At 42.2% G+C, this 19,389-nt stretch overlaps 1 protein-coding gene across 4 annotated transcripts in view; it reads left to right on the top strand.

Moving 5' to 3' along the window:
* rgs7a (regulator of G protein signaling 7a) overlaps window positions 1–19,389 on the top strand; it is a 65,237-nt gene that overhangs the window by 20,959 nt on the left and 24,889 nt on the right. The gene's annotated exons all lie outside the window — the stretch shown is intronic.

Raw genomic sequence — 19,389 nt, 5'->3', positions numbered from 1 at the left:
CATCCTTCTTGTGATTCTCTCGTCAGTCTGTCTCATAACTTTGGCCTCATCCCCACTTCCTCTGCTTTTATTTTACACTCCCTTCCCCTTTCTGCTCCCTGCCATGACCACTCTAACGCTCCCTTTTGTTCACCTTTAGATCTTTGATGTTGCCCGTGCACCTGCACTGTAAAACTGACTTTCTCTGCTTGCTTCACCTGTGTAAAGTAGATATGCGCCTCTCGCTTTGGTGCCATCCATCCCGACAACCCCCCACCAACCGCTAACTCCCGCCGGTTCCATCCTCCTCTCACATCCCTCTCGTCTCTCTTTGAAGTCGTCAGAGCCCGATTCGGAGCACTGTGGCACTCCAGTCGGCTTTTATCATCACAAAGAGATGACGGGTGGGGGGGAAAGAGCAATGTATTCAGACCCTGCTGCAGTACAGTCATCCCTTCTCCTTGTGTGAAATGATTCAATTGTGACTCATAGCTTTATTGGGCACTTGAGCTAAACAAAAACAACAACACTGGATCTGTTGTTTTCCATCCTAGCTTTTTGCAACTCTTACCCAGATAGTGACCTGATTGTCTCCCATGCAGCTTTGCACAACTCAATAAGAAGTTGATTTCCCCCAAAGGAGGAGCATTCCACTCGAGAAACTCTTGCAAACTAATGAGTAAAGCGGGTACACACATACAGAGAATCGGGACGAATGTGAGCATTTTTTGTTTCCTCCCTTACAATCAAAGTCTATGAGGAGGTTAGGTTATCGGAAGATTATTTTAAGCGATTATCCTGTGGTTTGGTGTGCTGAAATGTTGCTCGCAAATTCTTATGTGTGTGGTTTAACACAGTTATTGTGATGGGAAACGGAATGATAGCCAATAAGGAAGCGACCTGAATCTTGTGCTGTTAACTGACTCAAATAGAGAAACAACTGGTTGCGTTGTGTTAATATAACGTGTCTCGCAAGTCAGTCATTAGCAACCGCAATTAAGTTGACAGCAAAGCGAACAGTTAGCCTTGTTCCTTCTCTCCTACTACTACACTTTCTTCTTTTTTGCATTTTCCGTCAGTCTTGGTACTACTACCACGTTTGGAGGAGGAGACTTGCGATTGTTGATGGAGATACGGTTGTGTGTGTCGTGTATGTGTTGGTCTTCTCGAGTACACCACACACTATAAGAGCAGTAAGAACGCACGCTCATTTTTTCCTTGCCAGGTTCAGGGTCTCTCACATACGTAAAAAAATGATTACATTCCCTGGTTAAGTGAAAATAAAGATGTATTTGATACACCTCAGAGAAGAGTTGTTAACAACCCTGCCAGATGTAATTTATTTTCAAAAATCGTTTATATATGGCTCCGTTGGCTGGAATATATCCCACTAGGTCATCACGAGACTTTTCCACACCGTTACAATGAGGCGCTCACGGCCGACAACGCAGCGCTCGAGAGTGGCCATGGCAGCTAACTATCCAGAGGGAAGATGCATTTTCGGGTTGTAGGCATCGCTAGCTAGCTAACTGCACATCGCAATTGTGCCAGATGACCATTTTCATGGTCTTCGAATCTATCTTCGAACATGTTAATGTATTTAGAAACAAATCTCTGAATTCACTTTACAGGGTCTTTTCAGGTATGTGTACACTACTTAATACAGCATTCATTTAAAATAATACGTAGCCGTTTCTGCAAGCTGACAGAATATTAAGGACTTCACCATGGAAGACAATTGAGTCTAGACCCAAGGAGAGTCCAGTGCTAGAACCCCGCTTCTGACACAAACATCTAAGAAAGATCATAGAGGTTAAGGTTTCATTTGGATCCCTCCACTTGCCTGAGCCGAGTAAAGGACCAAAAAACAGAGACTACTCATTAAACATACATTATATGGTACCCAAAACAGTGACAGCATACATACTTGTGTTAAGCCATCGTCTTCACCGTCGATGGCCTTTCCACACACTGCCTTGTTCATGCCACATAACAACAGACAATGAATTTCATGAGGAAATGATTACCCAGTGTCCCATTAGGTATTCCGTTTTACCATTACAGTTGAGAAACGTCTTTTGGCAAACACTTTGGGACTGGATTTGCATAAAGCTGTGCCTGTTTCAAGTCATCATCAGAGGCACACACTCACAGCTTGCAGGTTAAAAGTAGCTGAGCAGCTTCCACCCGCACCCGACTGAGGCTGACAGCGTTGCACTGTTAGCTCAGCTTAGCGAGCACACCAAACCGCATCCCGAGTCCACATGCTGCTGCTTCTTTCTTTTCTTTAAAGGAGGCTTTGGAATCATGATGAATCTTTTGCTTATCGTCATTTGTATCTAATGTTGTGCATTGCTGGTGAGTGCGTATTTATCTAAAAGGTAAAACATACTTGTTAGACAGTATTTACATTGATGTTTGGATCATATTCATTTACATAATAAGATAAAGACTCACATGAGTCATATTTCCGTGCATTTCTTTTGGAATACGCAGCTCAGTGTGTTTCCTTTTCAAAAGCACATTACACTTTATTGTTAATGCACACGGTATACAGTATTTTATAGTTTATTTAGACTCGTATGCAAAAATAATCTCATGGACAATGTTAGCAGTCCTAGCCATCTCCTAATTAACCCTCAGTGCAATTTTCCTGGATATGAACGTTGACAGAATTATCTGAGCTTTTGTTCCCACTTTGTTGGGGGAAAAAAAAAAATCTTATCTGAGTTAGCACAAACAAAAGGCAAGGTCAAGGTTACAATATTTTGGGTTTGAATAAATTCATAAGGTCCCTTGTGTGCAATGCAGTCTGCATCAGTGTGTGTATAAAGCAAGACAGACAGGATATTTACCCGCTGATTCCAGCAAGACAAGGCTGATGGCAAAAACCTACAGTTGATTGAAAATTCTGGGACCGTTTGCTTGAAATTTGATGGAAAGACAGACAAATGTTGTTTCACTATGGATGTATTGTAAGAGGTGCTGCCCTGTATCTCACCTCTGGTGCAATGCAGCTCTAAAATATCCAGTTTGTGTACAGGAATCTGCTACATCTCAAACATTTAACAACATTCGTCAATCAGACATAAGAGGTGCACAATACTCACGAAAGAGATTTCTGTGATGGTGCACGTGGCCGATGTTAGTGTGCATGGTTCTGTAGATGACATGATCACCGCTTTAACGCATAATTGCTGTCATATTGTACATGGTTGCTGTTAATGTATAGGGTTGCTGCTATCACACATAGTTGTTGTTGTTGTTGCACAATTGAAGTTATTGCACATTGTAGCAACGAGGGCATACAATCGTGCTTTAGCAGTAACCTTGTGCAATTCCAGCAGTCCCAAGGTTCGCACTAGCAGTGTTCCATAGTCTTGCTGTTATTGCACATGTAACTATAGCTAATATTATTGTACATTGTTGTTGGTAGTAATCATGGTTCTTGGACATGATTATCTCCTTTAGTTGCCAATATTGCCTATTGTTGCTCTTAAAGCACGTATACAGTGTTCCCCTGCATAATTATGATTCACAAATTCATTACGTCATTTGCTTCTCTCGCTCGCTTTATTTATTTATTTAAAATATATATATATATATCCTCCGTTTTTTGGAAAAAGGCCCTGTCAAAAAAGTTGCTTTGTGGCATCTTGTTGCCAAGGAACTATGTTGAGGTGAGGAGCGTCATTAAGTAATAATAATAATGTATTACACTTATATAGTGCTTGTCAGGCCACAACTGTGTGAATTATTTTTTTAATTGCCCAGTATTGTGTTCGTTGTTTACTGTTTGTGAACACATTTACTTTTTTGTTCATGTTAGTTCTGTTAGTCTGCATCTAATTATTTGTACTTTCCAAGCATTTTCAGAATCACTTGTTAACCAAGATATCCTGCATCCATGTATGCCTTTCTCCTCAATGCTACCATCCATCCATATTGTAGCAAACCTTATGCCCCAACACACCAGCATCAAAAAAAAAAATAAAATTAAATAAGACATTTCACTGCATCCATCACTTTAGTCAACCTTTTATGGGCTCGCACAGCAGCATGGTAGAACCACTCCAGAAGTGACTGACGTTGTGAGGTGTCCATCATCTTCATTGCTCCATAGTACAAATATCAAAGTGGCGATGCGTCCTCAAGTGTTTGTGTGCGTCCTAGCAGACACTTCTCGTTTCCTTGTTGGGTCTTTGCAGACGAGAAAAGGCAGAATGTCAGTCTGTCAGCATCCAGCTGCTTCTTTCTTATTGCTATTCAGGACACTCGCACGTCTATTGCACGTGCCAAGGAGGAATGTGGGAAATGAAGGATGGAGAGGAAGGAGGAGTTGAGGAGTAAGCACCCCCCCTCCTACCTCTCACATCTAAAAATAGAACATCACTTCTTTTCTATTCCCAACACACCTCCGATTCCATACTCACTCGACTCCCTTCTCTGTTTTCCTCTCACTCGTTTCCTTGTTATTCTCGACTCGGTTTGGTCGTGGTAAATTTATTCCCTGGTGCCCAATGAGGAGACTCTTCAAATGTACAGACACTTTGGACACTGCTAACAGGCTTGCCGTGATGACAGATTCACTCTACTGTACACGCAAATTGAGTTAACTCCCGTGATCACAGTCAATACACTTTAACCAATAAAAATAACTACGTTAACGTAAACGTAAAAAGAATGTAATCCCCTTTAACTACCCTACGTACTAAAATCTTAAAGGACCAAACCATCCATCCATCCATTCATCCATTTTCTACCGCTTATCCGAGGTCGGGTTGCAGGGGCAGTAGCTTTAGCAGGGACGCCCAGACTTCCCTCTCCCCAGCCACTTCATCCAGCTCTTCCGGGGGGATCCCGAGGCGTTCCCAGGCCAGTCGAGAGACGTAGTCTCTCCAGCGTGTCCTGGGTCGTCCCCGGGGTCTCCTCCCGGTGGGACGTGCCCGGAACACCTCACCAGGGAGGCGTCCCGGAGGCCTCCGAATCAGATGCACCAGGCACCTCATCTGGCTCCTCTCGATGTGGAGGAGCAGCGGCTCTACTCTGAGATCCTCCCGGATGACCGAGCTTCTCACCCTATCTCTAAGGGAGAGCCCGGACACCCTGCGGAGGAAACTCATTCCGGCCGCTTTTATCCGGGATCTTGTTCTTGTCCCACAGCTCGTGACCATCGGGGAAGGGATGAACATAGACCACCACGATAAGGTGAAGGCTTCCAGGAGGGTTAAATGACCAAACGATACCGACCATAAAATGAAAACCCCTCCCACAAGCTTTAAACACATTTGACACATTAAAACATTCTTAAATTTATCAAAACACACTTTGTAAAACACATTGTAAACTTATTTGAGCCCAAATAAAAATTCCAAGCAAAAAAATGTACAGAAAATACTGTAGTGTCAGTGAAACATGCATGTGCCTTTAAGAGGCGGAGCTTAGTGGAATCTCATGTGACATCGGTGATTCTTTGAGGTGAGCCTCTGCGTGTGAGCAGTAGCCGACAGCAGCTCCTGCGTGAGTGTACTCACATTTATGTTTCACCATTCTGCCGTCATTCAATAAACAGCTGCGACTGCGGCTCTCCTTTCCCACATGTGAGGGCATTCCAGTAAGTATATTGTGCAAAGCCATTCCAATCGCCTGAAAACATGTGATGCACTGGGGGCCCAAATGTTGAACCGCGATATATCGGCGGGAACACTGTGTGAAAAGCAAAACCGCGCTCAATTAAACCTTTGGCGGTTGGCCACTGTAAATTGTTTCTGTTTTTGGGGAGAACTTTAAGATTTACCTCCTAATCTGAAAAAGCGTCAGTGCTTCCTTTATCTACTAATTTATGATAGCATGCTGTTTGAGTGATGAAATCATGGTGGGTGAGCAAGCGGGATATTTGCTTTCAGTGGATTATGTTCCAGCAAATGGCCAACCTTGGCTTAGTCATCGCGCCCACTGCCCGCCCACCAAGATGATGTGTGTGTGTGTGTGTGTGTTGTGTGCATGTGAATTAGCGAGAGTTCCTGCCCCAGGAACACTACTGCACCATCCAATCATTAGTTTGGGAAAGAAAAAAGAAAATAAAAGATTCCAAAGGTGAACGTGATGGGGAACAGACCTTATACGATGCCTTCCCAAAACAGGCTAAGGATGTAGCCTTATTAGGTACACCTGCACAATCTGACGAGATCTGATACAAGCGACTGTATATATTCTGCATTCTCAGTGATCATAATGCTGATTTTGGTTTGACACGGTCAGATTAATTTAACAATGTTTATTCTAAGTGATGCACAACTGCGCAGTGTGCGGGGGTTTGGAAACTGTTTTCAAGAGTGACAATCGCTCGTTCAAAATTTGTATCGCAGGCGCTCGATGCAGCAGTTAGCCAATCAAAATGTACATAAGCGTTCACTCCCGCTAAAAATACATTTCCGGGTTTTAAGCAAGCGAGAGACAGAACGGCAGCCGCGCCGCCCCAAGGCCATATAAATACAGTGTATCAAGTATCAAATATGTATAAATACCTAACTATATTTATAATTTATAACGCGTTTGGATGAAATAGCAAAGCTGAAGGCTGGGTATGTTCAAATGAATGGGAGCCAGGAAGCCTCCTATGAAATATCCTCTCTTTTATTCTCGTCCATGTCCTATTTCTGTTTAATCTAATTTTTTATGGTTTAGTAAATGTGATAAAGTACAATATACTGTATGTGTAGCATCAAACGCCTATACAGGCTTGGCTGTTCAGGGCGTCCATATATTCAAATCGCTCAATGTGTGGGGGTGAGTCACCAGCTGTCGTCTTTTTTTTTGTTTTTTTGTTTTTTGTTTAAAGCGATGATGCCGTCCAATCGTGTACGAGCGTATCAGTGTGGCACACATCCAACACACGGATACTACACATTTTTATTTCATGAAATTCTCTTTTACTATGTTTAGTTTTTTTTTTTTTTTTTTTTTTATATAGTTCATTGCTATTTTTCTGTATTGGAAACAAAAACAAAATGTGTTTCTTGGTGGCTGGAACAGATTAAAGGTATCTATCAACTTATTGTTAACTTAGTATTGTTAAATGAGTGACCTCTCTGACAGTGCCAATCCAAACTGAGCATTATTATCTTCAGCAAGGGCAGAACTGTTGGTGCATCTCGTACACTGGATCTGATTGGTCTGTGCAGGCATCTCTAATGAAGAGGAAGGCTAGGAGCATGCTGTGATGACGCGGGTGTTAGTCACACATTGCTGTAGGATGCGGGGGGTCAGTTTTCGTCAGCTGTTGTCTGCGCGAGGACGGGCATTGATTAAAAAGGAATGCAGCCACAGCATGGAGATAATCATCACGTAGAACGTACCGTCAAATATAACAGGCATTTAGGTTGAGCTAAAAGTGGCAGCATGATATACTGTAAAGCGGGGTACAAACATGCTGATAATCAGGCCTAATTTGAGCCTGATTCCCAACCTTCCAATTAAAGTCGAGAGTCAAAAGATGTCTCTGAAAGATTATCCTGAACGATTATCCTGTGGTCTTGGGTGGTGTGTTAAAAGTGATTTTTCCTTCCCGATATGCTCTGAAAACAGTCAATCGAGACCCGAGACGATCAGTGTGAGTGGAGACAATGTCATGTGCGTGGGGTTATATCTTGGTCATCTGAAGGACACCACCAACAATAAGAGCAATAAGCACACCATTTTTTTTTTAGCGTCGTCGTGTGGGGTAAAATCGGTTAAGAAGTTAAACAACGGTGTGTTTAAGAAGTTACAACCAAATAAATTGTACATTTATCTGCGTAGACCCTGTAAGACCTAAATGAATTGAAATGTAGCTCCTCCTCAGACTTCAAAAATTGCCAAATTACATCGTGTATTGTTATAACCTACACTTTTCAAATGAACACTGACCCTTTTTGGACCCTAAGCTTGGGGAGATCTACTTTAGACTGTGTTATTGGTCACTCCAATGTGACGCCCAATGTAGGTGGTATGTATCCATTTGGAACAAGTCTACTTTGAGCAAATCTGTCAAATGAGGATACATTCCCATGTTTAACCAGAAAGAAGCAAACCGTCTCCCATTTATGATTCAAAGCGTGCCTCTTTGTCTCCAGTGTGAGGATTGCTCCTTGGGGAGGGAGATGTTTGGCAGTCAAGGACATATTGCACATCCTCCTGCTGCGGTACGCCAGGGACGGCGGGCCTCTGGGGAAAGACAAGCAGGAAGGGGGGGGGGGGGGGGGGGGGGGGCTTGCTTTTGAGCCGACACTGGAGCTGTGTGGTATCGGCCTTTGGGAAAACAAATTCCAACAGGCATGCAGGAATTAAATTTACCATTGGCGAATGAAAGACATTGTTAAACTACTTTGCTGACAGATTTAATCAAAACTGAATAAAATTTTCTTGGAGACAGATTTTTGAATACAGAACAAGTGAGAAGCAGAACAGTTTACAAGGTGATGCTGCCTGAATTGAGTTCTATCTGAGGTCTCATGCTGTATGCTGACGTCATGCATTATGGCTGTTTGAGGTCTCAAATTTAGTGAAATACTTTTTTTTTTTTTTTTTTAAACAAAACATTTTGGTCATCTTTAAGAATTTAAGGTGTATAAGAGTTGCACACTTAAAAGTCAAAATTCTATTACTTCTGTATTCATCTGTGTGTAATCATCATTGTTCAGGACTCACAACAAGGTAGACTGCTGCAGTGTATTTAAGCGCAGACACGACAGCAAAACATCCACCTCAGGAACCCTCAGAGTCGCCGCAAAAAAACCCAAAAAAAACAAATCACTCCACCTTCCATCCATTAACAAATAAGATCAAGCCATTAAAAGGCTTTCAGTCACACCTCGGAGGAGCATTTCCAAGCTGACGAGGCATCACGGCTGACAACATCCATTTGTAAGCGTCCGAAGAAAGCCTCTCACTGTCCATCAGACGTGTTTACGATAATGCTACTGCTATCAAGAGTGTTTAACTGTGGCATTAGCCTTGTCTTATCACTCGCCTCCATTACCCACTGAACATTTTCCCCCATTCTGAAACACACAATCATGTTGTTTGGTGGGAGTTCCGTGGTAAAGCATTCTCGTGTGAAAAATTCTTATATGATTGCCGGAAATATGAAGTCGTGAAGAGCAAAAAAAATAATAATAATAAATAAATAATAGGAAAACGGCACGCCAGAGATGCACTTTGTCTCCAGGCTGTGCAAATGATACGGAATGATGAATAAAGACAGCGAGGGGAACACATTCCGAGCAGCAGATGCTCCGTGTGACTAATTGTGTACACAGAGGGGAAACTACGTTGATGAAGACGAGTGACAGCGGGGCTTATCAAGCTCCAAACCGCAGATGCTGTTAAATGGCCGACGGCAGAGTGTGCCCGTAGAAATAAACTTTCATGTTGGATGGCGCAATCGCCGCCTGACGCTTCCAGGCACCGCCGTCACCCCGGCATCTGTTCCTCGGGTCTTTGCCGGATGTCATACGGCCCACTCGTCATTCTACAACACCCAGGTGGGAGATTTCAAATTTCATGTAATGTGTCATTCAGACAGATATGACGCCATCAACATTTGACAGCTTGGGCTTTACAGGTTTTGTAAGCATTTCATTCCCTTGCCTGTGGCTTGCAACATTGGAGCAGTGTTGCAAAATTGCTGCTTGGCAAAATGTTTTTCTGTCCCCGAATGCAGTTCAGTGAGAGTTTGAGAAGCTTTATGGCTTTCAGACTGCTCCTACACTTAGCATAATTTACGCTATCCATGGCAAGTTTTTAGATAGAGGATCTGTTCTTGACAAATCACGCTACTACCACAACTGATGTAAACACTGAACTTCTAGAGCAGGCATTCGCGAAAAGCCAAGGAAAGTCTATCTGGAGGGCTGCACTGGAACTCAGTTTCAACAAAATATGGATTCAGCGGCTGCTTGGGAGAGTGATAAACCCTTACCAAAATCAGGTTGTTTAAACGCTCCAAGTGAAAGATTATGATCCTTAACAACCTGAACTCGGTTACCACCATACTTTTACTTGCTGTTATTCGTACTGTTTTCCACTTAATTGTTTTAAATTTAGGGCCTAGGAGTGTTTGTTATACAAATCTTTACTGTATTTATGAGTTTACTACTGCGTCAGTGAAAGTTAGTGACACACTATGGCGCGTCCCACCCTACATATAAATTCAGGTGACGTCGCGACCGTACGAACCTCTGCGTATAATAATTGTTTGATCTTGAAAGCTTTCCCGGCCATCGAATCCCTTTCAAAATGAATAACGTTCTCGTCCGGACAAAGAGAAAGTCTGAAACTGATCCGATTATAATTATGATAAGGAGAGCAGATCTTGCAGGGATTCTACGGATCCAGAGTCCAAATGTTCTAACTCCAATAAACAATAACCCTTCAAATTTATTATAAAAGATATGAGTTTTTCTTTTGGCTGAAAAAGTATTTAACAATTACTAAAACATGTCTGCAAAGTTTGTAGAATAAAATATGTAAGTGCAAAGGTCCATGTTCTGTGGTTCTCCAACAGTGTATAGTGTGCTCGTGTTTCTTGCCCCAATCCGTCCCCCGCCGACAGCCGCCTTCTTTCGTCCTCTCTCGTGAATGAGCCACAAGAAGCTGGCAGAGATGTCCTTGCGATTGTGGTCGGACACCGCGTTGCTGTGGTAACTCACAAGTGAAAGGCAACCTCGGAAAGACTTGAGATTCACGTCATCGACTCGACAGCTTCGTCAGCATTAGCTCACTAATGCCCCCCCCCCCCCATCACCACCACCATCATCATCACACCCGCCTTTTCCTCCGAGTAACACGGTTGTTTTATTGTGAGGGTGCATTGTCATTGAAACTTTATATAATCATAATTTGTTGTCCTGCATTGTGTGAGCCACAAAATGCTGTTATGCATCTCATTTAGAATGCAAGGCTGTGTTAAACGATTTCATTTCTGCCTCAGTAGGGACATATTGCATTCACCCCCCCCCCCCCCCCCCCCCCCCCCCCCCCCACAATTTAAAACAGTACTGATGCTTTCATTAAAATAGCCCAAGGATCACGAATTATAGTACACTTTAGACTTAGTTTGTTGTCTTGCTGAAATTAATCCATTTGAGAGAGCATCCCTGTGTAAAGTGTAAACTGGGTTACTGGACAACCTACACATATACAGCTGGGCCAATGGCACGTACGGATTTTCTTACCATGACGTCCGGGGGCGGAACCTAAGCGTTGGACTACAGTGGCTGCGACTTGCAAGAGCAGAGCCAGAGTGTGGACAGAATAAAATCATTTTCACTCAAGGAGGCAGCACTTCATACACACATGGGCACCTCACAAAACACAAATACTCCCATCCCACTGCGTCAGCAATTTCCCCTGAGCAATTAAGTATGCGCCACGTATCAGAAGCGAAGGCTTATCGGTTAGTCTGAGCAAACTTAATGCAGCTCTACTTACCTTTTGGCTTTGACTTTTAAAATAGTTTTTCAGACAGTGTTGGACGTGACTCTGGATCATCGCCCGAGCCGAGTTGATCATATCGTTAGTGGAGAACCTCTGTGTGGGGGCTGTGATTATGTAAATTAGCACCACTAGTCATGTACATGGTGTTGCCTTTTCGAGCAGACGGCCCGAGATCGATTTCCCATTACTCAGCCACTGCTGGTCCCAAGCCTGGGTATAAAAAAAAAAAAAAAAAAAAAAAAAGGGTGTTTGTCTCAGAAGGGGCATCCAATGTAAAGACTTTGTCAAATCAAATCATGCGAGTTACTCTCTGTGGCGACCCCTAATGGGACTAGCCGAAAGTCACAACAACAATAACATAAATAAAGGCGGCACGGTGGACCACTGGTTATAGCGTCTGCCTCACAGTTCTGAGGACCGGATTTCAAATCCTGGCCCCGCCTGTGTGGAGTTTGCATGTTCTCCCCGTGCCTGCGTGGGTTTTCTCCGGGCACTCCGGTTTCCTCCCACATCCCAAAAACTTGCAGGGTAGGTTGATTGAAGACTCGAAATTGCCCACAGGTGTGAATGTGAGTTGTTTGTTTGTATGTGCCCTGCGATTGGCTGGCTACCGGTTGAGGGTGTACCCCGCCTCTTGCCCGATGACAGCTGGGATAGGCTCCAGGACTCCCGCGACCCTTGTGAGGAGAAGCGGCTCAGAAAATGGATGGATGGATGGAATTCTGTTTAACCAATATGGTTGGCAAAGAGCTGCTCAGTTTTGAGTCAGTTGGAGTCAACAGATGCTATTGCATGTAAGTCAGCACACGCGGCGTCTTCATAAACTGGACCCCTGCATCCTTGCGGTTCATCACCCGCGGATTCAGCTATTTGCAGATTTTTTTTTTTCTTTTTCCCGCTCAGTCAAGAATTTTTTGGGATTCAAAAATGTAATTTTATTTTTTTTCCAATGCAATTATAATGGATGTCAATTATCTGTGGATTTGCACTATTCGCAGTCTGGACTGGTGCCTATCCCCCATGAATAGCAGGAGGTCCACTTTATTCCTCAGTGGACGCATGGAAACAAGCATTGGTCATCCACTTGTTATGTTTATTACAAAATGGGTCGCCCTCCGGCATTGCAACCGAGGCCGCCACTTTATAGTATGCTTTGCATGCACTCTGCTATGTAACCTTATCCCATCCCAAAGGATCCCATAGAGCACATTGTACCTACAGCATTGTCCAAATGGACCAGTCTGTTAAGAGGAGATGCATGATTCATATAGTATATGGTGACATTGATTGCGGCGTGCTGTAATGCATCTTTGAATGCTTTCACTTGCCTTGATCGGGTAAAGGAAAGACCAGGCGAGTGCCTGCAATGATTAAGTTGCACTCCTCTGTATTTTTGATGATGTTCTGGGTTGTGTTGGGTCTTGAGGCAGACTTTTTTTTTTTTTTTTTCTGCAAACCATTGCTGGTTTTTGATAGGGCATAATATATGAATTATCTTCCCTCACTGCTTATGGTGCTGTCTTATTTATTGGACAGCTTAGAGGGGAGTTATGTCAATCAAATGCAAGATGTGGTTGCCTGTTGATATATTACGCATTTATTTCATAGCCAGAGGTCTTCCGGATGGGCTGAGGCAGCAAGATTTTTGGCCTCTGATTTTTTTGAGGGTAGGATTTCCTGATACATTTTCATGAGATCCCTTTGATCTGCTTGTCAGTTTTTAACAAATGCTCATTTGTCCCAGGATTATTATATACAGGTAGTTATAATGAGCCAATAAGCATCGCAATAATATTATCATTCTGTCATCATTTAGTGTCAAATTTCTTGCACAAATCAAGTTGATATTAATTGGAATAGCAAGAGACAGAGGCTGTCATTATCTATCTCTTCTTTGGTAAATGGGGTTCGCTTGTATACTGCTTTTTTCCCAAGGTATTAAAACTGTCTCCTCGTTCACTTATTCACTTTATGATTCATGGAGTATGTTGCCGTGGAAGCGTTCAAATGCTGGAGATTGCAACCCTGAGCTTGCTGAACAACCCAGGGAATTTGGGGATTGAACCCACAACCTTCAGATTGCGAGACTCCACCAACGAAGCAATGGATGGATGGAGGGTAGGAAGAGGGACTGTTGAGAGGTTGGAGTGATGAACGATAGATGGAAATAGATGGGTGGTTGAACAGGGAATTGAAGGATGGATGAACTACTACTGTTTTTCCACTACCTCTCCTACTTTCCCATTGCAAACTACTTTCCCCTCCTACTTCATGTTTGGGTGTTTGTATGGATGTACAGTATAACGGGGATAACTACCTTCATCGTAACAGACCAGCCTCCTCTTTTCTCAACTTTAAGACGGATGAATGGGCATAGAAAGGAGAGGCTGTCACTATCCCGCTCTTCTTTGGCAAATGGGTTTCGCTTGTATGGTGCTTTTTTTTTACATTTTTTTTTTTTTTTTACTTTCAACGTGCCCACCTCATTCACCTATTCACACAATGATTAATGGACTCTGTTGTCATGAAAGGAGATGAGCAGTATTCAAACATTGAGAACCCAGCATGAATATCCTTGCTGAAGGATATTTAGGGGGCGGGGGGTACGACAATCTTTAGATTAAGGGACTTCCTTCCACCACTTAAGGAATGGATGGATCCATGGATGTTGTGGTGGTTGGATGGATGGATTGTTAAGGGGGTTGGTGCTATAGTTAAAATTAGGCTTTACGAGATCAGGATTTTTGGGGCCGATTACCGATCAGCGAGTTTAAAAAAACGATAACAAGATGGAGGAATGTGTCTATTTAAATGACCTGTTCATTTACTGTATATACTTGTGCACTTCATTGCTCAAAAAAATATATTTAGAATAAATAATGTATGTTTGTTCTTCTATTTATGCCAGTGAGGCATAGTGACAGACAGAACAAATGAATGGTCTTCTATTAGATGGCAGGAAGTAAATACAATCATTAATGTATCCACTTTTTGTGACCTTTTTGTTTGTTGGTGGGCTGTGAGATTTTTCAATTGTAAAATATGTTCCTTGGCTCCATGAAGGTTGGAAATCACTGCTCTAGTCAGATCGCGTATTCTAATCAGTCAGCTCAAAGCAACATTACATGACAGAAATAATGGGTGCTAACTTACTGTCATTAAATTACTTTATTTTTAATTAAATGACTTCACCCACACCAAGACTTTAGAGCATGATTCGACAGAACGGCGGCATGTTCTGTCCTGAGCACCGGTGACCACCAACACACGTTTTTCTCCATTTTGTCCAAATAATACAAAGTCAACGCGTTCCACTCCTGTTGTCGTCACCACGGTAACGAGTGTATCCGGTCGCATTTGAGTTGACAAGATAAAGCCCAATGATCGTAAAAAACGGGATGCGGTGGTATCGGAATACAAGATTTTATTGAAATAGTCTGACAGTGCCATCGTGAAAGAGGAAATTTGTCTTGTAGTCTGATCCGGGCATTAAGTGTTGTCTGTCCCACACCGCCGACATGCTTTTTTAAAATTTGTTATTTTTTATTATAAATAACTTCATTGGCCGTCAGGTATTTACAGTACTACATCAAAAGACATGCGACAAGGGTAAAAATACACTAGCTTTTGGATTCAAATATGCTGTGCACGTGGCGACGCGGAGTAAATATCTTTCGCGAATTATGACAAAGCCGATCAGCATGAAATGCTAAATATCGGCCAATACCGATCAGCCCGATAAAATCGGTGTAAAGTCTAGTTAAAAGACTGATATTTGGAATAATTAATGGATTAGAGGTGCAACAGTGAATCATTTAATTGACAACTAATTGATTATCAAATGAATCATATTCAATAATGAATCATATTCAATAATTGCTTCCATAAATTCAGCCTCTCAGTAAATATTCTCCACTCTTTGTAGTTCTCAATGAATGCAGACAGATTATTTTTTGGGTGTTTCATCAAAATAAGACATTTGGAAACATCTGCTTTGACTTTGGAAAACAATGATCAACATTTTTGCCGATTTTCTGACCGATGTTAAAGACCAAACCAGTAACGGAATCATAATCAGTATATGTTTGTGCATTTTCCGCACTGTCGATTTGAAATGATATCCTCTCTTTGAATAAAGGGATGGAAATTAAAAAAATATTATTTTTTTAAATCCGATTCATCGAAAAACATTATCGATTGATTAATCGATTATGAAAATAATCATTGTTTGCAGCCCTAGAATGGATGGTTGAAAGGGGAATTGAACCATCCCTCACTATGGATTGCGGGACCGGTGAGCTACTACTTCGACTGCCCCTTCTTTTTCTGTTGCAATCTACTTTTCCTTCATACCCCAACATGAAGATTGCTGGCTATAGAGTAAGAAAGGCAGACTGCTTTGGTCTTCCACTCAACGTGAAGCTCCTTGAAGAGCTTTGGATGGAGAATATTCACGCCGGTGGCATTTTAGCATGTGTAGGCGGGTCAACGTTTGTGAAGAAAGAAAGAAAGAGAGAGAGAGTGAGAGAGAGAGAAAGAGTTGATCAATCTTGTCCCGTTTTGTCTGAGGCTCTCGAGCCAACAGAGAGTAAAGACACCGAGGCAGAGCGATGGTTGGCGTCCTGTGGCACAAATCTTCAAAAAGCGATGAGATGAAACCAATTTGGATTAATTAACAGAGATATGATGGCAGGGGGAAAAAAAGGGCCCATGTCCCGTCACACATAAAAGAACGCTCTTGCATGTCTCACTGAAACCAAGCACCATCTTGAACTCCCTTGGTAGGCGTAAAAGGGAAAGAAAGCCACTTGCATTATTTTGTGATGAGCTCTTGTCACAATTTTTTTTAGCCTTTCATTATTGCAGCCTGTCTGCAAGCTCCAATTAGGCAGAGAACTGAATAACCGCAATAAATAACCAAGTGAAGAGAGCGACTCCTCGTTAAAAATGAAAACCGTCTCCTGACTGCACAGCATTGCTGGTCCATGAGAGCCCCTGTTGTGGTGATTCTGGCCTTGCTCGTACCAATAATAGTCCATAAACAAGCAGCCGAATGGAGACACACATTAGGGGCTGTTTTATCTTTAACTTGAAAATCCAACCAACTTTCGAAATAAAGTGCTACAGTCCTGGTACGTGAAGTGCTCAAGCCAAAATAGTCCAAATACATATTCAAACTGAGCTCTTTCATAATAAGAACTCTGCTATAAAACCACATAAATTCATTTTCAGGCACACAAAACACTCATTTGTGCAATCCAATTGCTTTCCCTTTCCCGAATGAGCTCCACTGACAAGTTTTTTTTAGTGTGTATCTTTCGTGGACGGGGCGGAAATATAATACTGTAGCGAGTTACAATCGGACATGTCCGTGCAACAGAACAAAGGTTCAGTATGGTGAGAGCACTTCCAAGACGCCACGTTATACACCACAAGACAATAACAATTATGGCAAAATGAACAAGCATTCTGATGCTGGACATTGTTTGTGGACACGTTTCAAATCAAATCTGAGTAGAGTTTATATTGATCTCTGTTTGGCTGCCAAGGTTCTTTAGTTAATCATTGTGGGACAAAGTGCTCATTAGGGACTCCTTGCTCCTGTTTAAATAAGATCATATCATTTAAAAAGAGTAATCTTGGGATATCCCTCTCTTACTCCATGATGAGTCATGTGGTGTACTCTAAGGACATGTATCGAGTCCCATATTTCTTATTACAATGCATCTGTTCCAGTAGACCTAAGTACTGCTCGGCATGTTGCAGCAAAACACTGAAGGTGTGCAACTCTAAATTCAGACTTGCAGAAGTGTTCGTTTTATTTTTAATTAAGGCCCGCCACACACTGAGTGACGCGGCCAGAGCCGACTGAATTGTCATGGGGTTCGGCAATTAGTTTTCACGAGTGGCAGACTGTCAGCCGCCGGTTTTGTTGAAACTCAAATTACAGATATTCATTAAACAGATTAAACACACAGGCCAATCCCTACCAAATTACTATATTAAACAAATAATTGTATTATTTTGTTATATTCAATTTATTTATTTATTTATTTATTTTTTTTGCTAAACTGTAAATTATAATCTTCCAAATATGATTATATAAAAAAAAAATACAATCAGGAAATATTTCACTCTGTGTATAGTGAATCTATAAAATGTTTCACTTTTCACCTCTGAAATGAATTGAGTTTTCCCATAATATTCTAATTTAATGAGATGCACCTGTATACAGTATATGACTCGTAAACTGTAGTGATTTGATGAAGCAATTCCAAATAGTTGGACAGTTTGACTGTCTTCCCTTATTAACATTGATAAGAAGCATACTAACGGTGGAAACAATGGGTTCCTGATTCATTACCATTACAAAGTATAGAAATGGAGCCGACTGAATTGTCATGGGGTTCGGCAATTAGTTTTCACGAGTGGCAGACTGTCAGCCGCCGGTTTTGTTGAGATTCAAAATTTGAAGTCGGTTTATGGCATCGCAATTTCGCAGACGTAACAGCCAATCAAAAATGCACAAGGTTTCACCCCAAAAAAAAAAAAAAAAAAGTTTGTGGGTCTAAGCATAAGCAAGATCCAGTCAAGCCGTACCTATACCCTAGTCGTATACAGCATATTTATATAACATATATAATGTAATGTATTTTACAATAATAATCAACTATACTTATTTTTATTTATGGTTACTCTCCTTGTGGCCAGCCGCTTGTTCTTTGAAAATTGTGCCGTGTTTTTGTGGTTCAATAAAAAAAAAAAATAATAAACTATACTGTATGCGGAGCCTCAAAACCTGATAAAAACGTGCAGTTTTCCGTTGCAGCGCGTTGGCAGATGTGCGCTACTCAATCTCGAGAGTCGCCAACTGTAATTTTGTATTTTTTTGCAATGGTCCTATTCAGTTGCGGTCCTCCATGTTGCTCAGTGTGCGGTGCGAATGTTCATAAGTAGCATTTAAAATCTGCGCTCTAGCGGGAGTCGAACGATGAACCCGCGATATAGTATGGGAAAACTGCATATCGTCGTGTAGTAAAGTGTTGGGACATGGGGTTGAAATGGTAGGTAAAAATGGGAGGAAACAGGGAGTCAATCCCCTCTTTTGCAGCTATGACAGCTTTCCCTTTTTGGGAGTGTCTGTGGGGAATTTTGGCCATCCACCCAGAAGAACAATTGGTCAGTGGTCAATGACGTTGGACCTGTGAGAGGGCCTGCTGCTTCTGCTCCAGCCTCTGTTGTAGCTCATCCAAGCATGTCTTTATGGAGCTCGCATTGTGCACTGGGGCTACAGTTATGATGCCACAGAAAAGGGGCTTTCCCACAAGGTTGGAAAATTTGTATCTCAGTAAGATGAAGTATTAAGATTGAGGGGGGGAACCGGTGCATGTATTCATCATTCATTCCTTTCACTTTCTCGACACTCAGTTTAAGGCCGCGCACCCTTGACAAAACTCTCATAACTTTTCTGTCACCTTGACGTGCGCAAATGCTTTAATGCGTCTGTCATTTGTTTTTCCCCTCCACTCTGCAGTTTAAATTTGTCACTCAGTCAGGCACACTGAAGAACTGAAATGTGTCTGCAATGCTGTGCCTGTGCCTTTTACTAGACAAAATATACTGTGATGGATAATGACAGGAATGTCCACTTGACAGTACCAAAGTGTACCTTTTTTGTTGCAGCGTGCAGCTAAGAATATGACAGCAGGGATTGTTAGTCACAAACATTGTCTGCCCTGCAGACATGATTGAGCAATAGCTGGGGTTCAGGTGGTAAAGTGGGTGGCAGCAATCACAAAGACGGTGCTTGAACCGAAGACGGTGCCAAAGCATTCTATTTCGAGTGTGCTTATGCATGACTCTCAGCCTGTAATTGCTCCTGATGAGCAATCCGCATATGAACGATGTCATAAAGCAGGGCCCTTCCCAAAT

Source organism: Phyllopteryx taeniolatus, chromosome 11 (genome assembly GCF_024500385.1).
Source record: "Phyllopteryx taeniolatus isolate TA_2022b chromosome 11, UOR_Ptae_1.2, whole genome shotgun sequence".
Taxonomy (NCBI): Eukaryota; Metazoa; Chordata; class Actinopteri; order Syngnathiformes; family Syngnathidae; genus Phyllopteryx; species Phyllopteryx taeniolatus.
Note: the sequence above shows the minus strand (reverse complement) of the source record. Positions and strands in the feature narration are given on the sequence as shown.